This window comes from Lathyrus oleraceus, chromosome 6, assembly GCF_024323335.1.
Source record: "Lathyrus oleraceus cultivar Zhongwan6 chromosome 6, CAAS_Psat_ZW6_1.0, whole genome shotgun sequence".
Lineage (NCBI taxonomy): Eukaryota > Viridiplantae > Streptophyta > Magnoliopsida > Fabales > Fabaceae > Lathyrus > Lathyrus oleraceus.
The window spans coordinates 171,481,765-171,493,008 of record NC_066584.1 but is presented as its reverse complement, the minus strand read 5'-3'; the positions used below and the strand labels follow the sequence as shown (position 1 = coordinate 171,493,008).

Sequence of the window (11,244 nt, the reverse complement as noted above, 5' to 3'; positions counted from 1 at the left end):
AAGCAAACTTAGCTCTTTTCCCATGTATCACTCTAATAGGTTTCACGTTTCAAATAAAAGTAGTTCTACGTTATTTTCACATTTTTTTTTTTTCATAACTTTAACCCATCTTTGTCTTTATAAACTTTCATTTTCTTTATTTTTTAGTTCATGATCATTATTTTAAAACAACATATTATGATATGAATATATTATATTTTAGAATTTTAGATTTATAAAAACTCAAATATCAATACATTACAATATAAGTCAATAAAATTAATCATAAAAATACACATATTCTCTTGTTTTAGTGTTTAAAACATAAGTTCATTTTTAAAAATGGTCTAAAATAAGTAATTCAATCTACCAATGATGATTTGGTGTAATAAACCTAGTCACCTTGAGAAGGCTACTATGTTAAACAAATACATTAGGTAGCTAAGTAATATGAAAATGAATATGTCATTTTGAATAAATGACATGCATTTGGAGTGTTTTAACCCATCCTGTAATGTTCAAAGCAAACTTAGCTCTTTTCCCATGTATCCATCTAATAGTTTTCACGTTTCAAATAAAAGTAGTTCTACGTTATTTTCACTTTTTTTTTTTTGTTTTCATAACTTTAACCCATCTTTGTCTTTATAAACTTTCATTTTCTTTATTTTTTAGTTCATGATCATTATTTTAAAACAACATATTATATTATGAATATATTATATTTTAGAATTTTAGATTTATAAAAACTCAAATATCAATACATTACAATATAAGTTAATAAATATAATCATAAAAATACACATATTCTCTTGTTTTAGTGTTTAAATCATAAGTTCTTTTTTAAAAATGGTCTAAAATAAGTAATTCAATCTATCAATGATGATTTGGTGTAATAAACCTAGTCACCTTGAGAAGGCTTCCTTTTGATTCCAAATTCTTTAATTGGAAATGAATAAAATCTCCCCAAATAGGATTTGAACCTACGACCAATCGGTTAACAGCCGACCGCTCTACCACTTAGCTACTGGGGAACAACGGCAAATACTATGTTAAACAAATACATTAGGTAGCTAAGTAATATGGAAATGAATATGTCATTTTGAATAAATGACATGCATTTGGAGTGTTTTAACCCATCCTGTAATGTTCAAAGCAAACTTAGCTCTTTTCCCATGTATCCATCTAATAGGTTTCACGTTTCAAATAAAAGTAGTTCAACGTTATTTTCACTTTTTTTTTTGTTTTCATAACTTTAACCCATCTTTGTATTTATAAACTTTCATTTTCTTTATTTTTTAGTTCATGATCATTATTTTAAAACAACGTATTATGATATAAATATATTATATTTTAGAATTTTAGATTTATAAAAACTCAAATATCAATACATTACAATTTAAGTCAATAAAATTAATCATAAAAATACACATATTCTCTTGTTTTAGTGTTTAAAAAATATATTTAATTTTTCAAAATGGTATAAAATAAGTAATTCAATCTACCAATGATAATTTGGTGTAATAAACCTAGTCACCTTGAGAAGGCTACTATGTTAAACAAATACATTAGGTAGCTAAGTAATATGGAAATGAATATGTCATTTTGAATCAATGACATGCATTTGGAGTGTTTTAACCCATCCTTTAATGTTCAAAGCAAACTTAGCTCTTTTCCCATGTATCCATCTAATAGGTTTCACGTTTCAAATAAAAGTACTTCTACGTTATTTTCACTTTTTTTTTTGTTTTCATAACTTTAACCCATCTTTGTCTTTATAAACTTTCATTTTCTTTATTTTTTAGTTCATGATCATTATTTTAAAACAACGTATTATGATATAAATATATTATATTTTAGAATTTTAGATTTATAAAAACTCAAATATCAATACATTACAATTTAAGTCAATAAAATTAATCATAAAAATACACATATTCTCTTGTTTTAGTGTTTAAAACATAAGTTCATTTTTAAAAATGGTCTAAAATAAGTAATTCAATCTATTAATGATGATTTGGTGTAATAAACCTAGTCACCTTGAGAAGGCTACTATGTTAAACAAATACATTAGGTAGCTAAGTAATATGGAAATGAATATGTCATTTTGAATAAATGACATGTATTTGGAGTGTTTTAACCCATCCTGTAATGTTCAAAGCAAACTTAGCTCTTTTCCAATGTATCCATCTAATAGGTTTTACGTTTCAAATAAAAGTACTTCTACGTTATTTCACTTTTTTTTTTGTTTTCATAACTTTAACCCATCTTTGTCTTTATAAACATTCATTTTCTTTATTTTTTAGTTCATGATCATTATTTTAAAACAACGTATTATGATATAAATATATTATATTTTAGAATTTTAGATTTATAAAAACTCAAATATCAATACATTACAATTTAAGTCAATAAAATTAATCATAAAAATACACATATTCTCTTGTATTTAATTTTTCAAAATGGTCTAAAATAAGTAATTCAATCTACCAATGATAATTTGGTGTAATAAACCTAGTCACCTTGAGAAGGCTACTATGTTAAACAAATACATTAGGTAGCTAAGTAATATGGAAATGAATATGTCATTTTGAATCAATGACATGCATTTGGAGTGTTTTAACCCATCCTGTAATGTTCAAAGCAAACTTAGCTCTTTTCCCATGTATCCATATAATAGGTTTCACGTTTCAAATAAAAGTAGTTCTACGTTATTTTCACTTTTTTTTTGTTTTCATAACTTTAACCCATCTTTTTCTTTATAAACTTTCATTTTCTTTATTTTTTTTGTTCATAATCATTATTTTAAAACAACGTATTATGATATGAATATATTATATTTTAGAATTATAAAAATTCAAATATCAAGACCTTACAATTTAAGTCAATAAAATTTATCACAAAAATACACATATTCTCTTGTTTTAATGTTTAAAACATATATTTAATTTTTCAAAATGGTCTAAAATAAGTACTTCAATCTACCAATGATGATTTGGTGCACTAAACCTAATCACCTTGAGAAGGCTACTACGTTAAACAAATACATTAGGTAGCTAAGTAATATGGAAATGAATATGTCATTTTGAATCAATGACATGCATTTGAAGTGTTTTAACCCATCCTGTAATGTTCAAAGCAAACTTAGCTCTTTTCCGACGTATCCGTCTAATAGGTTTCACGTTTATAATAAAAGTAGTTCTACGTTATTTCACATTTTTTTTGTTTTCATAACTTTAACCCATCTATGTCTTTATAAACTTTCATTTTCTTTATTTTTTTGTTCATGATCATTATTTTAAAACAACATATTATGATATGAATATATTATATTTTAGAATTTTAGAATTTTAGATTATAAAAATTCAAATATCAATACATTACAATTTAAGTCAATAAAATTAATCATAAAAATACACATATTCTCTTGTTTTAGTGTTTAAAACGTAAGTTCATTTTTAAAAACGGTCTAAAATAAGAAATTCAATCTACCAATGATGATTTGGTGTAATAAACCTAGTCACCTTGAGAAGGCTACTATGTTAAACAAATACATTAGGTAGCTAAGTAATATGGAAATGAATATGTCATTTTAAATCAATGACATGCATTTGGGGTGTTTCAACCCATCCTGTAATTTTCAAAGCAAACTTAGCTCTTTTCCCATGTATCACTCTAATAGGTTTCACGTTTCAAATAAAAGTAGTTCTACGTTATTTTCACATTTTTTTTTGTTTTCATAACTTTAACCCATCTTTGTCTTTATAAACTTTCATTTTCTTTATTTTTTAGTTTATGATCATTATTTTAAAACAACATATTATGATATGAATATATTATATTTTAGAATTTTAGATTTATAAAAACTCAAATATCAATACATTACAATATAAGTCAATAAAATTAATCATAAAAATACACATATTCTCTTGTTTTAGTGTTTAAAAAATAAGTTCATTTTTAAAAATGGTCTAAAATAAGTAATTCAATCTACCAATGATGATTTGGTGTAATAAACTTAGTCACCTTGAGAAGGCTACTATGTTAAACAAATACATTAGGTAGCTAAGTAATATGGAAATGAATATGTCATTTTGAATAAATGACATGCATTTGGAGTGTTTTAACCCATTCTGTAATGTTCAAAGCAAACTTAGCACTTTTCCCATGTATCCATCTAATAGGTTTCACGTTTCAAATAAAAGTAGTTCTACGTTATTTTCACTTTTTTTTGTTTTCATAACTTTAACCCATCTTTGTCTTTATAAACTTTCATTTTCTAAATTTTTTAGTTCATGATCATTATTTTAAAACAACATATTATATTATGAATATATTATATTTTAGAATTTTAGATTTATAAAAACTCAAATATCAATACATTACAATATAAGTTAATAAATATAATCATAAAAATACACATATTCTCTTATTTTAGTGTTTAAAACATAAGTTCATTTTTAAAAATGGTCTAAAATAAGTAATTCAATCTATCAATGATGATTTGGTGTAATAAACCTAGTCACCTTGAGAAGGCTATTATGTTAAACAAATACATTAGGTAGCTAAGTAATATGGAAATGAATATGTCATTTTGAATAAATGACATGCATTTGGAGTGTTTTAACCCATCCTGTAATGTTCAAAGCAAACTTAGCTCTTTTCCCATGTATCCATCTAATAGGTTTCACGTTTCAAATAAAAGTAGTTCTACGTTATTTTCACTTTTTTATTTGTTTTCATAACTTTAACCCATCTTTGTCTTTATAAACTTTCATTTTCTTTATTTTTTAGTTCATGATCATTATTTTAAAACAAAATATTATATTATGAATATATTATATTTTAGAATTTTAGATTTATAAAAACTCAAATATCAATACATTACAATATAAGTTAATAAATATAATCATAAAAATACACATATTCTCTTGTTTTAGTGTTTAAAACATAAGTTCATTTTTAAAAATGGTCTAAAATAAGTAATTCAATCTATTAATGATGATTTGGTATAATAAACCTAGTCACCTTGAGAAGGCTACTATGTTAAACAAATACATTAGGTAGCTAAGTAATATGGAAATGAATATGTCATTTTGAATAATTGACATGCATTTGGAGTGTTTTAACCCATCCTGTAATGTTCAAAGCAAACTTAGCTCTTTTCCGATGTATCCATCTAATAGGTTTTACGTTTCAAATAAAAGTACTTCTACGTTATTTTCACTCTTTTTTTTCATAACTTTAACCCATCTTTGTCTTTATAAACTTTCATTTTCTTTATTTTTTAGTTCATGATCATTATTTTAAAACAACGTATTATGATATAAATATATTATATTTTAGAATTTTAGATTTATAAAAACTCAAATATCAATACATTACAATTTAAGTCAATAAAATTAATCATAAAAATACACATATTCTCTTGTATTTAATTTTTCAAAATGGTCTAAAATAAGTAATTCAATCTACCAATGATAATTTGGTGTAATAAACCTAGTCACCTTGAGAAGGCTACTATGTTAAACAAATACATTAGGTAGCTAAGTAATATGGAAATGAATATGTCATTTTGAATCAATGACATGCATTTGGAGTGTTTTAACCCATCCTGTAATGTTCAAAGCAAACTTAGCTCTTTTCCCATGTATCCATCTAATAGGTTTCACGTTTCAAATAAAAGTAGTTCTACGTTATTTTCACATTTTTTTTTTGTTTTCATAACTTTAACCCATCTTTTTCTTTATAAACTTTCATTTTCTTTATTTTTTTGTTCATGATCATTATTTTAAAACAACGTATTATGATATGAATATATTATATTTTAGAATTATAAAAATTCAAATATCAATACCTTACAATTTAATTCAATAAAATTAATCACAAAAATACACATATTCTCTTGTTTTAATGTTTAAAACATATATTTAATATTTCAAAATGGTCTAAAATAAGTACTTCAATCTACCAATGATGATTTGGTGCAATAAACCTAATCACCTTGAGAAGGCTACTATGTTAAACAAATACATTAGGTAGCTAAGTAATATGGAAATGAATATGTCATTTTAAATCAATGACATGCATTTGGAGTGTTTTAACCCATCCTGTAATGTTCAAATCAAACTTAGCTCTTTTCCCATGTATCCATCTAATAGGTTTCACGTTTCAAATAAAAGTAGTTCTACGTTATTTTCATATATTTTTTTTTTTTCATAACTTTAACCCATCTTTGTCTTTATAAGCTTTCATTTTCTTTATTTTTTTTGTTCATGATCATTATTTTAAAACAACATATTATGATATGAATATATTATATTTTAGAATTTTAGATTTATAAAAACTCAAATATCAATACATTACAATATAAGTCAATAAAATTAATCATAAAAATACACATATTCTCTTGTTTTAGTGTTTAAAAAATATATTTAATTTTTCAAAATGGTCTAAAATAAGTAATTCAATCTACCAATGATGATTTGGTGTAATAAACCTAGTCACCTTGAGAAGGCTACTATGTTAAACAAATACATTAGGTAGCTAAGTAATATGGAAATGAATATGTCATTTTGAATCAATGACATGCATTTGGAGTGTTTTAACCCATCATGTAATGTTCAAAGCAAACTTAACTCTTTTCCCATGTATCCATCTAATAGGTTTCACGTTTCAAATAAAAGTAGTACTATGTTATTTTCACATTTTTTTTTGTTTTCATAACTTTAACCCATCTTTGTCTTTATAAACTTTCATTTTCTTTATTTTTTAGTTCATGATCATTATTTTAATACAACATATTATGATATGAATATATTATATTTTAGAATTTTATATTTATAAAAACTCAAATATCAATACATTACAATTTAAGTCAATAAAATTAATCATAAAAATACACATATTCTCTTGTATTTAATTTTTCAAAATGGTCTAAAATAAGTAATTCAATCTACCAATGATAATTTGGTGTAATAAACCTAGTCACCTTGAGAAGGCTACTATGTTAAACAAATACATTAGGTAGCTAAGTAATATGGAAATGAATATGTCATTTTGAATCAATGACATGCATTTGGAGTGTTTTAACCCATCCTGTAATGTTCAAAGAAAACTTAGCTCTTTTCCCATGTATCCATCTAATAGGTTTCACGTTTCAAATAAAAGTAGTTCTACGTTATTTTCACATTTTTTTTTGTTTTCATAACTTTAACCCATCTTTTTCTTTATAAACTTTCATTTTCTTTATTTTTTTGTTCATGATCATTATTTTAAAACAACGTATTATGATATGAATATATTATATTTTAGAATTATAAAAATTCAAATATCAATACCTTACAATTTAATTCAATAAAATTAATCACAAAAATACACATATTCTCTTGTTTTAATGTTTAAAACATATATTTAATATTTCAAAATGGTCTAAAATAAGTACTTCAATCTACCAATGATGATTTGGTGCAATAAACCTAATCACCTTGAGAAGGCTACTATGTTAAACAAATACATTAGGTAGCTAAGTAATATGGAAATGAATATGTCATTTTAAATCAATGACATGCATTTGGAGTGTTTTAACCCATCCTGTAATGTTCAAATCAAACTTAGCTCTTTTCCCATGTATCCATCTAATAGGTTTCACGTTTCAAATAAAAGTAGTTTTACGTTATTTTCATATTTTTTTTTGTTTGCATAACTTTAACCCATCTTTGTCTTTATAAGCTTTCATTTTCTTTATTTTTTTTGTTCATGATCATTATTTTAAAACAACATATTATGATATGAATATATTATATTTTAGAATTTTAGATTTATAAAAACTCAAATATCAATACATTACAATATAAGTCAATAAAATTAATCATAAAAATACACATATTCTCTTGTTTTAGTGTTTAAAAAATATATTTAATTTTTCAAAATGGTCTAAAATAAGTAATTCAATCTACCAATGATGATTTGGTGTAATAAACCTAGTCACCTTGAGAAGGCTACTATGTTAAACAAATACATTAGGTAGCTAAGTAATATGGAAATGAATATGTCATTTTGAATCAATGACATGCATTTGGAGTGTTTTAACCCATCATGTAATGTTCAAAGCAAACTTAACTCTTTTCCCATGTATCCATCTAATAGGTTTCACGTTTCAAATAAAAGTAGTACTATGTTATTTTCACATTTTTTTTTGTTTTCATAACTTTAACCCATCTTTGTCTTTATAAACTTTCATTTTCTTTATTTTTTAGTTCATGATCATTATTTTAATACAACATATTATGATATGAATATATTATATTTTAGAATTTAATATTTATAAAAACTCAAATATCAATACATTACAATTTAAGTCAATAAAATTAATCATAAAAATACACATATTCTCTTGTTTTAGTGTTTAAAACATAAGTTCATTTTTAAAAATGGTCTAAAATAAGTAATTCAATCTACCAATGATGATTTGGTGTAATAAACCTAGTCACCTTGAGAAGGCTACTATGTTAAACAAATACATTAGGTAGCTAAGTAATATGGAAATGAGATATTTTTTTCTTTATTTTTTTGTTCATGATCATTATTTTAAAACAACATATTATGATATGAATATATTATATTTTAGAATTTTAGATTTATAAAAACTCAAATATCAATACATTACAATTTAAGTCAATAAAATTAATCATAAAAATACACATATTCTCTTGTTTTAGTGTTTAAAACATATATTTAATTTTTCAAAATGGTCAAAAATAAGTAATTCACTTTACCAATGATGATTTGGTGTAATAAACCTAGTCACCCTTAGAAGGCTACTATGTTAAACAAATAAATTAAGTAGCTAAGTAAAATGGATATGACTATGTCATTTTAAATCAATGACATGCATTTGGAGTGTTTCAACCCATCCTGTATTGTTCAAAGCAAATTTAGATCTTCACCCATGTATCCATCTAATAGATTTCACGTTTCAAATAAAAGTAGTTCTATGTTATTTTCACAGTTTTTTTTTTGTTTTCATAAATTTAACCCATCTCTGTCTTTATAAACTTTCATTTTCTTTATTTTTTTGTTCATGATCATTATTTCAAAAACAACATATTATGATATGAATATATTATATTTTAGAATTTTAGAATTATAAAAATTCAAATATCAATACCTTACAATTTAAGTTAATAAAACTAATCATAAAAATACACATATTCTCTTGTTTTAATGTTTAAAACATATTTTTAATTTTTCAAAATGGTCTAAAATAAGTAATTCAATCTACCAATGATGATTTGGTGCAATAAACCTAATCACCTTGAGAAGGCTACTATGTTAAACAAATACATTAGGTAGCTAAGTAATATGTAAATGAATATGTCATTTTGAATCAATGACATGCATTTGGAGTGTTTTAACCCATCCTGTAATGTTCAAAGCAAACTTAGCTCTTTTCCCATGTATCCATCTAATAGGTTTCACGTTTATAAGAAAAGTAGTTCTACATTATTTTCACATTTTTTTTTGTTTTCATAACTTTAACCCATCTTTGTCTTTATAAGCTTTCATTTTCTTTATTTTTTTGTTCATGATCATTATTTTAAAACAACATATTATGATATGAATATATTATATTTTAGAATTTTAGATTTATAAAAACTCAAATATCAATACATTACAATATAAGTCAATAAAATTAATCATAAAAATACACATATTCTCTTGTTTTAGTGTTTAAAAAATATATTTAATTTTTCTAAATGGTCTAAAATAAGTAATTCAATCTACCAATGATGATTTGGTGTAATAAACCTAGTCACCTTGAGTAGGCTACTATGTTAAACAAATACATTAGGTAGCTAAGTAATATGGAAATGAATATGTCATTTTGAATCAATGACATGCATTTGGAGTGTTTTAACCCATCCTGTAACGTTCAAAGCAAACTTAACTCTTTTCCCATGTATCCATCTAATAGGTTTCACGTTTCAAATAAAAGTAGTTCTATGTTATTTTCACATTTTTTTTTGTTTTCATAACTTTAACCCATCTTTGTCTTTATAAACTTTCATTTTCTTAATTTTTTAGTTCATGATCATTATTTTAATACAACATATTATGATATGAATATATTATATTTTAGAATGTTAGATTTATAAAAACTCAAATATCAATACATTACAATTTAAGTCAATAAAATTAATCATAAAAATACACATATTCTCTTGTTTTAGTGTTTAAAACATAAGTTCATTTTTAAAAATGGTCTAAAATAAGTAATTCGATCTACCAATGATGATTTGGTGTAATAAACCTAGTCACCTTGAGAAGGCTACTATGTTAAACAAATACATTAGGTAGCTAAGTAATATGGAAATGAATATGTCATTTTGAATCAATGACATGCATTTGGAGTGTTTTAACCCATCCTGTAATGTTCAAAGCAAACTTAGCTCTTTTCCCATGTATCCATCTAATAAGTTTCACGTATCAAATAAAAGTAGTTCTATGTTATTTTCACATTTTTTTTTTGTTTTCATAACTTTAACCCATCTTTGTCTTTATAAGCATTCATTTTCTTTATTTTTTTGTTCATGATCATTATTTTAAAACAACATATTATGATATGAATATATTATATATTAGAATTTTAGATTTATAAAAATTCAAATATCAATACATTACAATTTAAGTCAATAAAATTAATCATAAAAATACACAAATTCTCTTGTTTTAGTGTTCAAAACATATATTTATTTTTTCAAAATGGTCTAAAATAAGTAATTCAATCTACCAATGATGATTTGGTGTAATAAACCTAGTCACCTTGAGAAGGCTACTATGTTAAACAAATACATTAGGTAGCTAAGTAATATGGAAATGAATATGTCATTTTGAATCAATGACATGCATTTGGAGTGTTTTAACTCATCTTGTAATGTTCAAAGCAAACTTAGCTCTTTTCCCATGTATCCATCTAATAGGTTTCACGTTTCAAATAAAAGTAGTTCTACGTTATTTTCACATTTTTTTTTTGTTTTCATAACTTTAACCCATCTTTTTCTTTATAAACTTTCATTTTCTTTATTTTTTTTGTTCATGATCATTATTTTAAAACAACATATTATGATATGAATATATTATATTTTAGAATTATAAAAATTCAAATATCAATACCTTACAATTTAAGTTAATAAAACTAATCATAAAAATACACATATTCTCCTGTTTTAATGTTTAAAACATATTTTTAATTTTTCAAAATGGTCT

General features: G+C 23.7%; 1 non-coding gene across 1 annotated transcript; it reads right to left on the bottom strand.

Moving 5' to 3' along the window:
• Positions 1-938: 938 nt before the first annotated feature.
• Positions 939-1,010, bottom strand: TRNAN-GUU (transfer RNA asparagine (anticodon GUU)). The gene has a single exon. It is a non-coding gene; the product is annotated as a tRNA-Asn (tRNA).
• Positions 1,011-11,244: the final 10,234 nt, after the last annotated feature.